This window comes from Petaurus breviceps, unplaced genomic scaffold (genome assembly GCF_028583685.1).
Source record: "Petaurus breviceps papuanus isolate PSGF00001 unplaced genomic scaffold, PetGlider_PUasm1.0 37, whole genome shotgun sequence".
In the NCBI taxonomy this organism is placed as follows: Eukaryota; Metazoa; Chordata; class Mammalia; order Diprotodontia; family Petauridae; genus Petaurus; species Petaurus breviceps.
In genome coordinates, this window is record NW_027186296.1 from 64,676,568 (window position 1) to 64,688,779 (window position 12,212).

At 40.9% G+C, this 12,212-nt stretch overlaps 1 long non-coding RNA gene across 1 annotated transcript; it reads left to right on the plus strand.

Moving 5' to 3' along the window:
• The first annotated feature begins 4,210 nt into the window (after positions 1–4,210).
• Positions 4,211–11,990, plus strand: LOC138168594 (uncharacterized). Its single transcript, XR_011170153.1, has 3 exons — positions 4,211–4,539; positions 5,458–5,581; positions 11,425–11,990. It is a non-coding gene; the product is annotated as an uncharacterized lncRNA (long non-coding RNA).
• Positions 11,991–12,212: the final 222 nt, after the last annotated feature.

The window sequence follows — 12,212 nt, forward strand, 5'->3', positions numbered from 1 at the left end:
GCATCAGAGGAAAGATTTGAATCCAATGCTTCCTGATTCTAAGGCCAGCTCTCTCTCAGCAACACAACACTGCCTCTCGACTTTATTGATAATTATATTTTTAAAAATATAGTTCTTGGGGGCAGCCCGGTAGCACATCGAGTAAGAGCACCTGCTCCAGTGTTGAGAAGACCTGGAGATCGAATCCCGGGCTCAGACACTTAGCACCCACCCAGAAACACCTGGCCGTGTAACCTTGAGCCAGTTACTTAACCCTGATCGCTTAAAAATAAATAAATAAAATTTTTTAAAAAAAATATAGTTCTTGGTTAAATTCAAATAAAATACTTCTCTCCTGTGCCTCCACATTTGCCACAATAATCAGTAAGGCTAGGGTAGAAAGATATCTCTGCAGGGTTAGGGAATTCTCCTAAAACCTCCACCACCAACTCCCCATATTTCCTTAGGCTGGGTCTCTTATTACTCAGATGGCAATGAAAGCAAAGGATAGTTTTACTCTCTTCAAGAACTCTCCCAGCCTATATAAAACAGGTGCTACTCTCACCACATCTTTCATCAACAGTTTGGGGAGAAGCATGGGATTGCTAGACTTTCATTCAGCAAGCTGACAGACTCTTTGGGGGTAGGGGTACTTGGTTCTGAATTTTGAGTTCAAGTCTTAACTCTTAGCCCACAGTGCCCTGTAGGTACCTGGAAGGAATACAGATATCAGGGAACAGACACATTCCTATTTAGATAGGTCTTCCCTCCATGGAAAGGAAGACCATATTCCAATGAGTGCTTCTGCAACTGGCATGTTAAACGCTAAGTATCTAATTACTTTGTTCCGTGGTACTAATAATAAAATGACAGGAAGTTTCAGAAATGTCTAGCAAATGATTTATTCAATTAAACTGCTGTGTTATTAAAAACATACACACACAGGTGATTTTCCCCCCAGTGCAGACAATACTATGCCTTTCTAATTAGAAGCTAATTACTTACTAATGTGGTGCTCTTTCTGCTTTCTGAACAATGTATTGGAAGGTGGAGATACACAAGGGTAGCTCAACTGGGCACCTTGGGAATGAAAAATGTTGAGCCTGTGCCCCAATCCAGTATATTCATTCACTCATCCATTCATTAAACTGTATTAATTAGCCTATGATGTATAGTTTTCACCAACTCAACAAAGTCTCTCCCAAAAATGAGGATGAAATCTATCACACATATGTCACCCAATCTCAAAAGAAGATGTGATCTTGGGCTCTGAAAGTATCTCTCCTTTCCATGCTACCACCCCACCCACCCCTCCATGACAAAGGATTATGTGGAAGATCAAGGAAGAATCTACAACCAGATGTCTAGTTTCTAGCGACTTGAGTCCCTACCCAACTCTTGGCAGCTACTCCCCATCTATACAGATAATGGGCTGCTACAGTCCGTGGATACTGACCATAAGAGAGTCTAATGAAACCACAGAGATGCTTTGGATTCAGAGGACCCAGTTCGGCAAGGCAGGACTGAACAAGCAGGCCTGTGCCATGCCAGTTTAAAAAAAAAACAAGGGGACCTCATTAGGCAACTGTTTAAGTTCCTAATATCACAAACCTTGAATGGCTGCTATTGCTATAGGTCCTAGAAAGGTCTGCTGTTCTAACAGTGGGTTAATTCCAGTCACTGATATTTCCCCTTAAATATTCCCCCTCAAGCTAAAGATAGTAACTCTGGTTTTCTCCTCTATCTGGTTTCATGGTAACAAGACCAGTCTGGTATCTAGTCCTCCTCTAGTATTGCCCATAGTGTTTAACCCCCATGACCTAGACTTTGTTGTTCGTTTCAGTCATGTCTGACCCTTTGTGACCCCATTTGATGTTTTCTTGGCAAAGACTCTGAAGTGATTTGCCATTTCCTTCCCAGTTCCTTTGACAGATAAGGAAACTAAGGCAAAGAGTGCTGAGTGACTTGCCCAAAGTCACATAGCTAGTCTCTAAAGCAAGATTTGAACTCAGGAAGATAAGTCTTCCTGACTCCAGACCCAGTGCTCTATGTATTATGGTGCCAACTACCTGCCCATGACCCAGATTAAAGACCATCAAACCATCTAACCTTTATCTGGCACTGCCAGTAGACTGGCCTAGGCACACACCTAGAGTCTATTCTCTTAGAGTAGAAAATGATAATAATAGTAATAATAAGCATTTGTATAGCACTTTGAGGTTTGAAAAGTGCTGTGCATAGGTGATCTTAGTGGATCTACAAAATTGCAAAAACTCAGGTCTTTTTGCTCCATCTTATTCCCACAAATTCCGAAGAGGCTTATTGACAACTCTTTCTTCAGTGACTGTTAGCAACTTGTTTGCTTGCGTGAAAACCACCCCCAGAATTGACTCAATCAGAATTAAGGATGTGCCATTGAATTGTACAATAACACATATCTACAAAGTTCTTCAGCATTTACAAAGAGTTTTCCTAAGAGCTACCCTGTGTTAACTGATACAGGTCCATCCCAGTGCAGGTATTATCCCCATTTTACAGATAAAAAAACTGAGGCCAAAGGAAGTGAAGCAACTTGGCCAGAGGTTACCCCTCCAGTAGGCATCTATACACCCATGCTTCACATATGACAGGTAATGGATTGTGGGAGGGAAATTATTTCCTCAAAGAAGAAGATGATGATGATTAGGGCATAGGGAGATATTTCATGAAAGGTGAGTTAGAATTTGGGAGAAAGGGGGTGGCTAGGTGGCGCAGTGAGTAAAGCGCCGGCCCCGGAGTCAGGAGAACCGGAGTTTGGTTCCGGCCTCAGACACTTAACACCCACCCACACACACACACACACACACACACACACACACAAATAAACTAGCCGTTTAACCGTGGGCAAGTTACTTAACCCCAATTGCCCTCCAAAAGGCAAAAAAAAAAAAAAGAATTTCGGAGAAAGATAATAACCTGGAAAAGTAGAAATATAAACAGAGCAAGGAATGCAGTAATAAACAACTAGGAAATCTTCACAATAATCCTCTGCTTTTATCTTACCTAATTGGTAACTAGTCTTGAACCTACACATCTATTTCATCATCCACAGCAAAATAATTATTAATGTACTTGAGACAAACTCAAGAGAGTGCCTCTGACAGGATGACTCCCCATGAGAAAAAGGTACAAAAAATTAAGGAGGAGCTACATTTCTTAGGCCTGAGTGAACAAAGACTCTCTCCAAGGTGCAGTTTTCGCTAGAGGACAGCCTTAGATGGAGACAACAAAGACAGACACTGTTACAACTTAGCAGCTATGTGCCATGATACGGGGAAAGAGGGGAGGAAATCACAATTATGAGCCAGCTAGAGATGAAGAGAAAATCTGGGTAAAATATTTCCCAATGCCCATCATTTTGTTTGTAGGCATAGCAGCATTTGGGGACCCACTAGAGAACCTTTCTTCAAGGTCCACAGGGAGGAGATGTGTGATTTGGGGGAAGATATAGGCAAAAAATTTGCCCATTGCAAAATTTTACACCAAGGGCTTTAGACCACTGCTTTTTGCAAGAAATAATATAAATATGCCTTGGCAGAGAGAAAAATATACCGTACACCATACTGTGTAGAAGGTCTGGACCAAGTGAAAGTACTTTCCAAAGCATTTCTGGGCAGCACAGATGGCCACTGCTTAACTTCCGTCCTGCTCAGGACCCCCTAGGATGGTCTTGAGCAGAAGACTGAAGAGGGCACAGGTCTTCCTGATCCCTCTCCACAAATAGACAAGCTGGTGCTATCCTGTTAGGAGAACAGATTAGGAGGCAGCATGAGATTTTCTGAAATACCTGCTCCTTTTGGAAACCCAAGCCAAGGGAGATAATACTGTAGCCTGTGCTGGGTTTCCCTCTGCCCTAAAGGGACTGTCTCTTCTGTTCATTCACTGCAGAATATTTAAGATTGATCTTGCATTATGGGAAGGAATTCCTTTTTCTGGTCTTTGAGACATTTCATCGACTGCCCAGAAAAGGGTCACTCTGATCTGCTCTACATATGCATCTGGTTTACAACTCTAAAACAGACTCATAGTTAAAGCATAAGGCAAACAGGATTTTGTCCCGGGTTGCTGATATGAGAAAGGGCATGTACTTCCTCCCCACCAAGATCATTGTCCAGAAGGCTTCCCTCCCAGTCCTGCAGAAGTACAGGATTCTGGGCCACTGTGCCTCTCCCACTGTCTTCAGTCCATATCTCACCACCTCCCTCCTCCTCCCCACTCAGGCTGATACTGCTCTAGGCACAATCCTGGCTAGTTATGGCTCTGTCCTAGATTTCACAAAAGGAATTAAAACCACAGGAATCTAGAGGTCATCTAGCTGATGCCTGCCCTCTCCATCCAGACAGGATTGTACTGAAAGAATCACAGAATTTTAGCCAAAAAGTCAGGAAGTTCTCCCGTGACTAACCTAATTCCCTCCCACTGCAATTTAAGTTCTTTTCCTCTTGGACTGTTCTCAGTAAAAACAGAAAACAGCTGCTCATCATGCTCACCCCCATCCAGCCCTTGGCTTCTCATCAAAAAGTGAGTATAAAATGTCTGATAGTTTCTGATGCTGCTCTTGGTGATGGGTGGGGAGTGCCAGTCATGAAATCTCCAATTAAGAAACATTTCTATTAGAAAACTTCTCTAGCTCTCACTAGGCCATATGATTTTCTAGTGTTGGGGAATTTCTCAACTCAGAGATTCTAAGAGCTTCCCACCTTGGTCCTTTCACTGGAGGTCAATAAATCAGGAAGCAAGGATAGAAGATAAAAAGTTTAATTAACATCAGCTGATGGGCACTTGACATGTGCATAGGAATTATAATGAACAAAGGGAGATACATACATATGTAGGGTTTTACACACTCTCAGGACAACATTATGTGACCAAAGAAATCTATCTGGTAAGGATTCTTAGTCACTTTCCTTATTTGGGATGTAGAGTAAAAGAGATAGAATGTCAGATGATTTAGGGGAAAATGTGTTAACCCTGGGGTTTCAAGAGTTGCCAAAAATTAAGTGTTGGGCATTTCTCCTAAGTAGGATAATGTTCTCTCTATAAATAATCTCAACAGAATATTCTCTTTGGGCAGGAAATCTGTAAGATGGAGGGATCTTATTCCAGACTGAATCTATCAGGCTCATTCTACACTTGCTAGCCTGAGGGTCTCTACAAAACTATAGGTTTATTTCCTTGGTCTCAAAGGTTATTTTTTCTGGGAAAAAGAAGTTTCTCCCAAACTTGAAGTCCACATCCTCCATAATAGCCAAATTAATTCCTGAAAACAGAAGAGTCTAGGCTCCCTGGGGACATAGGACTAGAGGGTCAGAGAAGACCATGGCCAGGCTTATAGGTAGATGGAATAGGTGGTCACTATGCTTTCCTCTAAGCTGAACAACCAAACATGGCATACAACACTTTATGAGACTTCTGCTTACTGTTCTCGTCTCTATGAAGCTTCCCTCAGGATCCTGAATGTGGCAAAAGGAGCCAGATGGTTCAGCTCTCCCACTTTTTCTCCTCATTACTACAGGCACAAAAAGACATGGAAGTATGGGTAACCCTAGGAAAAACTTGGGAGGTAAGTAAATTTCCGTTTTGGTGCCAACCTACTTCCTTTCCATATCACTATATCATATCCTATTTCTTCCTCTCCTCTACTCCCAGATGTCCTGGGTGCTTATGATGCTTTCTCACTATTCAAACACTACTACTTCAGCACCCCAAAAATGTTTATCCTGTCCCAAATTATACTGCAATCCAAAATTACTTTTCCTTCTTTTCTCCCCTCCTCATTCCCACATCAAAACTGCCATCCCCTGTGCCAAAAAGTTAGTTTGTGTTTGGAAAGCAAACTAATTAAACCATAAACACTCAAGTTGGATCAGCACAGCAAACGAGAATCTTAACCTTACCAGAAATATGTGTTTATTAACTCAAATAAATTTTGTGTCAGTTCATTTCCACATTAAAAGTAGAGCCATAGCTCACATTCACAGGGAACTTGACTAGTTATTATTTGTTATGTTATTATAAATACATTTATTATATTATACTCTATTATATTATATTATACTTTATCATAATGTAAACTCCTTGTGAACAGGAATTGTTCATGTATTCTATAACCAGTGCCTGGCACAAAGTAGGTGCTTGACATAATGCTTTTTGATTGATTGATATTAGTAGCAAAATATACATCTGTGAAAAAGCCAACTGATACCCTTTTGCCCTGATAACAAAACTTGCCACGGTACAGGTGAGGTCTGAGCTAGTAGGTGGTTAGCTCTGCTTGGCCTAGGGACTAATCAAGAGTAGCTTCTTCAGCTCCTCCTACCAATATCCCCAGTAAACAAAAGAAGTTAGAACCTTTTTGTAAATGCACAATTAACAACAAACCTAGACACCTTTCAATATACAGATCAGAAACCAAATAAATGCCCACTAAGATTGGTACACTTTTTTTTGTGTGGCTTCCTGGTTACACTTGTGGATTTATCAGTCCTGGGGGCCATTTCTATTACGCTATTGAACACTCCCTCAAAGATCATTAACTCACAGTTAGTACAGTAGATCCAGTAAGGCATTTTTAATTCCTTTTTTCCCCAGGGAGATAAACCTTCAAGGATATAATCTGAAGTCACTTTGCATATTAAATATCATTGAAAAGATATTAATGTTAAGGTTTTTATTGATCACCTGGAATGGCTGCTGGGTGTGTGTGTGTGTGTGTGTGTGTGTGTGTGTGTGTGTGTGTGTGTGTGTAGTTAGCTGGTAAGTTATTTTTATTCATTCTCTCAAAAAAAAAAGTTTTTCAAGAAAAAGTATCCAATTTCTTTTTGTATCATCTGAAAGTGTTTCACTCTACTTGTGCTTCAGTTAATTTATTTGCCATCAAAAGAGCATTTGCCAAAGAAAGAACTAACCAAAGTGCAAAGTGCTTACAATTCTTTGTGAAATTGTAGTTTATTATCTATTTTACTTCAAATTTTTGTCATATTACCTGCATTTTCTACATCATATACAACTTACAAATTTTCTGAGTTACATACAACTTGAAGCTTATAGCTTTGAATTTGCAACTAAAACTTATTTTTGCTGATTTTAGAGCAAGGGGGAAGGGAAGTACTGGGGAGACTTCATTTATTTCCTATCACTCCTTCTACTATTAAAACAACTCTAAGACTGGTAAAGGAATGTTTTTTCTCCATTCTCCAAAAATCTACCAACCTCCCAGCAGATGCTGGCACTGGGATCCCAATGTCTGCCCTGTCCAAACTTCCAACATCTGAGGGCAAGGACACAGCAGGCTGAGGTTGCCAGGACACCCAGGCCATGGCCACTCCTTGACCTAAACTCAAAGAAACCTGACTTCCAGACTCCCTGGAGATATAAGTCAGCAGAACTAGACTCACCCTGTGCAGTGGCATGCCCTATCATGACAAAAAGTCTCAGTTGGTTGCTACATGTAGCTAACAAGATATCTTCAAAGTGACCTTAGAAAAGCCTCCTACTCTCCTTTTTCTAACTGACCTACCCACCCACATGACCCCAAAAGTATTTGAATTGGCTATAGCTTTCAAAGCCCTTTCACAGCCCAGTCCATCCTACCTTTCCAGACCTGCTACACATTATTCTCCACACACTATGATTGATACATACTAACTTTATGGTTCCTCATACATAGTATTCCATGTTTGGTCTCCATGTCACACACACACACACACACACACACATCGAACTTAGAATTCCTATTTCAATTAGGAGCCTACATGAAGCCTTTCCTAATTCTCCTAGATACTTGTGCCTTCCCCCAAATTATCTTGTATTGATTTTATCTATTCCTATACATGCACAGATTGTCCATTTCCCCACACACATCCTACCCCATAGATTATATAAAATCATTAGAGGCAAAGACTTTCCTTTTTGTCTTAGAGACTAGCACATAGAAAGTAATAATAAATGCTTATTGATAGTCACAGTATGAAAATTGCCTAATTACCATTACAACCCAATAATGATTGTGAATAACACAAAATATGTGTCAGATTAACTTTGCTGTTAAGTTTTGTTCCACTGAAATACTAAACTCTTATGTAGTCTTTACAGTCTCTTGCTTACCTAGCATGGGGCCCATCTATCCACAGGTTTAAATAAAATGCCAGTGAACAAAGGAATTCAGACTTCTGGTCATCTAAGGGACAACAGGAAAGTCCTGAATGAATGAGTATTTATTAAAGACTTACTAAGTGCCAAGCTCTAAAAGCACAAATACAAGCAAGCAAGGCAGTTCCTGCCCTCAAGCAGATTACATTTTAATGAAAAATGAAAACAAATAGAGGGAAGGTTTCTATCCCTGCCACTTTGTTTGGAGATGGCCAGAAAGTGATGGGGATGTTTGCTTCTGAGCAAGATAAGGCAAGAGTTCACCTATTAGCTCAAGTTTCCAGGAGAAAAGTCCAGATCCCAATGGGAAGGGGACAAAGAGGATGGCCAGAGTATAGGTGACATGGTTTGGAAAATGGCCAGATGCCACAAATTTACCTCCCATAAAACTTGCTGCTAATGCTTGAAATGATCCTAGGAAAAAGGCCTTAACCCTGAGGAGAAAAATACTAAAACTAAGTACTAAAAACTAATACTAAGTATCTGGGAGGTCTGGGTTGGGGAAACTTACTAGAGGAGGGAAGGTACTCATGATTCTTACTACTTTAGTGTGACTCAATTGAATCAAATTGCTTTTAGACCTAGGTATTAGACCTAGCTGAGATTTTGGCCTGAAGGAATGAGAGTTTAGGTGGGACTGGGAGAGGAGAGAGGAGAAGAATCAATTATTAACACCTTATTGTGAATTATTTTATCAGATTATGGAGGATCTGCATTGTGCTATCACTTTGGCTGTGGGCTTGTATTTTTCTAGGTTTATATTTTCCCACTCGTTTTGGAGGACTTTCTATAGGACAAATAAGTAAAGATTCTCAGCAACCCTGAAATCCTATTTCTGGAGATAAGATACAGCTGAGGCTTCAAAGTAGTTATGACCTTGGCCAGCAGGACAGCCTAGCAACCTAAAAGGATCAATGAGGCCAAGGTCTTGGTTACTTTAGAGTGTAGCTATTTCAGTTGTGTCGGCATCAGCAGGAAAAGAATTGAAGAGGACATTGAGGGAGGAGGGCATTAAGTTCATTGGCCAGGCTACTGCTCCCAGAAACTCACCTGTACTCCTGGGTTTGGGGCTGGGGCAGTAATGAATCAGCTTCTCTAAGGGAAGGAAAAACAGAGAAGACACTAGAGTGTCTGAATTGATGACACTGTATAAAAAGAATGCTCCCAGTATTTTCCTATGACTATCCCCCTCACCTGAAACACTCTCCCTCCTCAATCTTAACTGCCGACCTCCCTGATTTCCTTTAAGTCTCAACTAAAATACCACCTTCTGCAGGAAGCCTTCCCTAACCCCTCTTAATTCCAGTGCCTTCCCTCTTTTAATTATTTCCTATCTCTTCTATGTATAGTTTGCTTTGCATATGTTTATTTGTATGTTGTCTCTCCTGTTAGATTTTAAGCTCCTTAAGAGCAAGAATTGCCTTTTGCCTCTTTTTCCATCCCCAGTCCTTAGTACAGTGCTTGACACATACTAAGCACTTAATGTTTATTTAGTTGAATTAAGAAGACCCACTGAAATCATTTGCCACATATTGTGTCCTGAAGAGATGAAATTCCCTCTCCTCCTTGCCTCTCAGGCTCTCAGAAGAATTCAGATATCGCAGGTCTGCATAGCACTAAATTTTTCTGCCCAAATTAGGAAGTCTCTGCAACAGATGTTCTTGGAGACCCCTGAGTCTGCCTCAGATGTGGACTTCAGTGTTAAGGGACAGGATGTTGGTCCTATTTTTTGAGTCCTAGAGAAAAGAACTGTAGCTTCTCAAGAACCTAGAAAACATCTAGACTCCTGTAGTGAGTCTCTATCTCAAGCTTCATAGGACCATCCAACCTTAAGGTCCATCTAGTTCAATTTCAACCAAAACCATGAAAACCATCCACAACATACTTGACAAAAAGTTATTCAACCTCTGCTTGTAAGTGTTCAGTGATGGAAAACTCATGAACTCCGAAGTCAGCCCAGGACAACTCTAAGGTAAAATCTGCCTCCCTCTATTGGTCCTAATTTGCCCTCTTGGGTAAAACATAACAAGGCCTCCCTCATCCATATACAACCCTTCACATTTTTGAAGACAGATTCTTGTTTCCCCTAAATCTCCTCTTACAAAAAGGCTAAATATTCCCAGTTACTTTGTGAATGTGTGTGTGTGTGTTGGTAAGGCATGACTGGAGGTAGGAAGATAGGGCAGATCACTTGATCCGCAGGCAGTGCCAGAAGGCACCGGAAATACAAAATCCCACAAGGATACTTTGGGGCCACTCCAGCACTTAGCACAGTGCCTGCAACATAGTCAGCATTTAATAAATTTTGATCAGTTGATTGACTCCAAAAAAACTACAAAGCAGGCAAGGGTTCTCTTTAATACCTTCTATCCAATGCCAGTACCTCCTTATTCCCCCAACCATGGGACCTATGTTCCTATGTGCCCTTATTCCCCCACCTGTCTTCCCAAGGTCCTTTTCTTTGGTGCTCTGCTTCACCCTACACTTCCAAATTATGCTCATATTCTTTTCTGGGTCCCATCGCCAACATCCATAACTGGACTACCCTGAGTCCCATTCTCCTAAGGTCTTCCTAGGTAACTAGCAGGCTAATCTGATTTACAAATTTTGTAAGAGTGAATGGATAATCATAGAATAATCATTACACCTCCCATTATCATTACATAGATAATCATTACACCTCCCAGGTGTAATGGCAAATGAAGAAGTACTTAGTGCCTTGTTTTAGCTATTTAATTATTTAGCACCTTGTTTCAGTTCAAGTTTCTTTTGTGCCTTGCCCATGATTATATCAAGTCTTTGTTAAGAAACAGAACTTGTGAAACCCACAATGGGAGGGACTTGCCAAAGATAAGAACAGGAAGGATATTAAGAGGTGGGTGGAATAGGGAGGAGCTAATGACCATATATAAGGAGAAGCCCAAGCTGGGAAAGGGTAGAACTGAGAAGGGGAATGGTTGTGGAGGCCGGCACTCTATTTGTCTGTTCTATCTGTGTTGATTTTTGTTTGTTATACTTTGTACAGAAGCCCTAGGATGTTACTGGAAGCTCTGAAAGAGGATTTTCTTGTTGTCTGTTTACAGAAGTCCCGGAGGAGGGTTTCAGAGATCCTGGGGACTATACTGACAATTTGTGTTGAGATCTTAGACCCTGTTTGTGGGTCTGTGTTGATTTCATAGGCAGGTAGTGAATTGATGATGGTGCCGGCAATGCATATGAATGTTGTTTTGGCTCTGTTAAATTTTGTCTTCCAAGAAACAGAAACTGCAAAGGACTTGAGGTGGACTGGACACTGTGAGCTTCAATATGGAACTGGACGAGGAGCGGAGAGCTGCCTACTTGTGAATCCAGGTGATAATTGGGCAGATTCAGGCAGGAGCTGGACCCATGGAAGAGGAATCATGGAATTTGGGAGCCAAGTTTGAGTCAAGATGAAAAGGCCTCTCCTTGGGATACTTAATGCTGACTGAGAAGATCATGATTTATGGTGGCCTAGGGGTGGGAGAACTTTGTACCCTGTTCCTTTTACTTCTTAAGGATGATTGGAAACTAATCTCCAATCAAGAAGAATGAAGACTTTTTGACTGAGAGATGAAGACAATGTGACCTAAGGGTGGAGAACTTTGACCTTTGTACTTTGTGTCCCTTAAGAAGGCTTGCTCCTTAAGGATGATTGAGTTAAGGACTTACTGAATGATATCTTTTGTTTAAAACTATGTGGCCACTTTGGTGATAAATTGTTATAACATTGTGAATGCTGTACTTTGGTTTCTGTGAATGTTTTGCTTTAGTTTACTGCTGAATAAATAGAGAGCTCACTATACTATATGATCAGAACTTTAAAGTTGCTCACAACAGGTCCTCTGGAAAACTGTTCATGCTTGGCTTTAAAACAGGTAATATATTTGCCTTTTAGCAGAGACCTTCAAGATTTTTTCCAACAAGATTGACCATAATTGTAGGAAGTCCAGGCAACAGGGGTGGCATACAGAGGGCACCATATAAGCAACTGAACACTCCACTAATGAATAGGAAACTAGCTA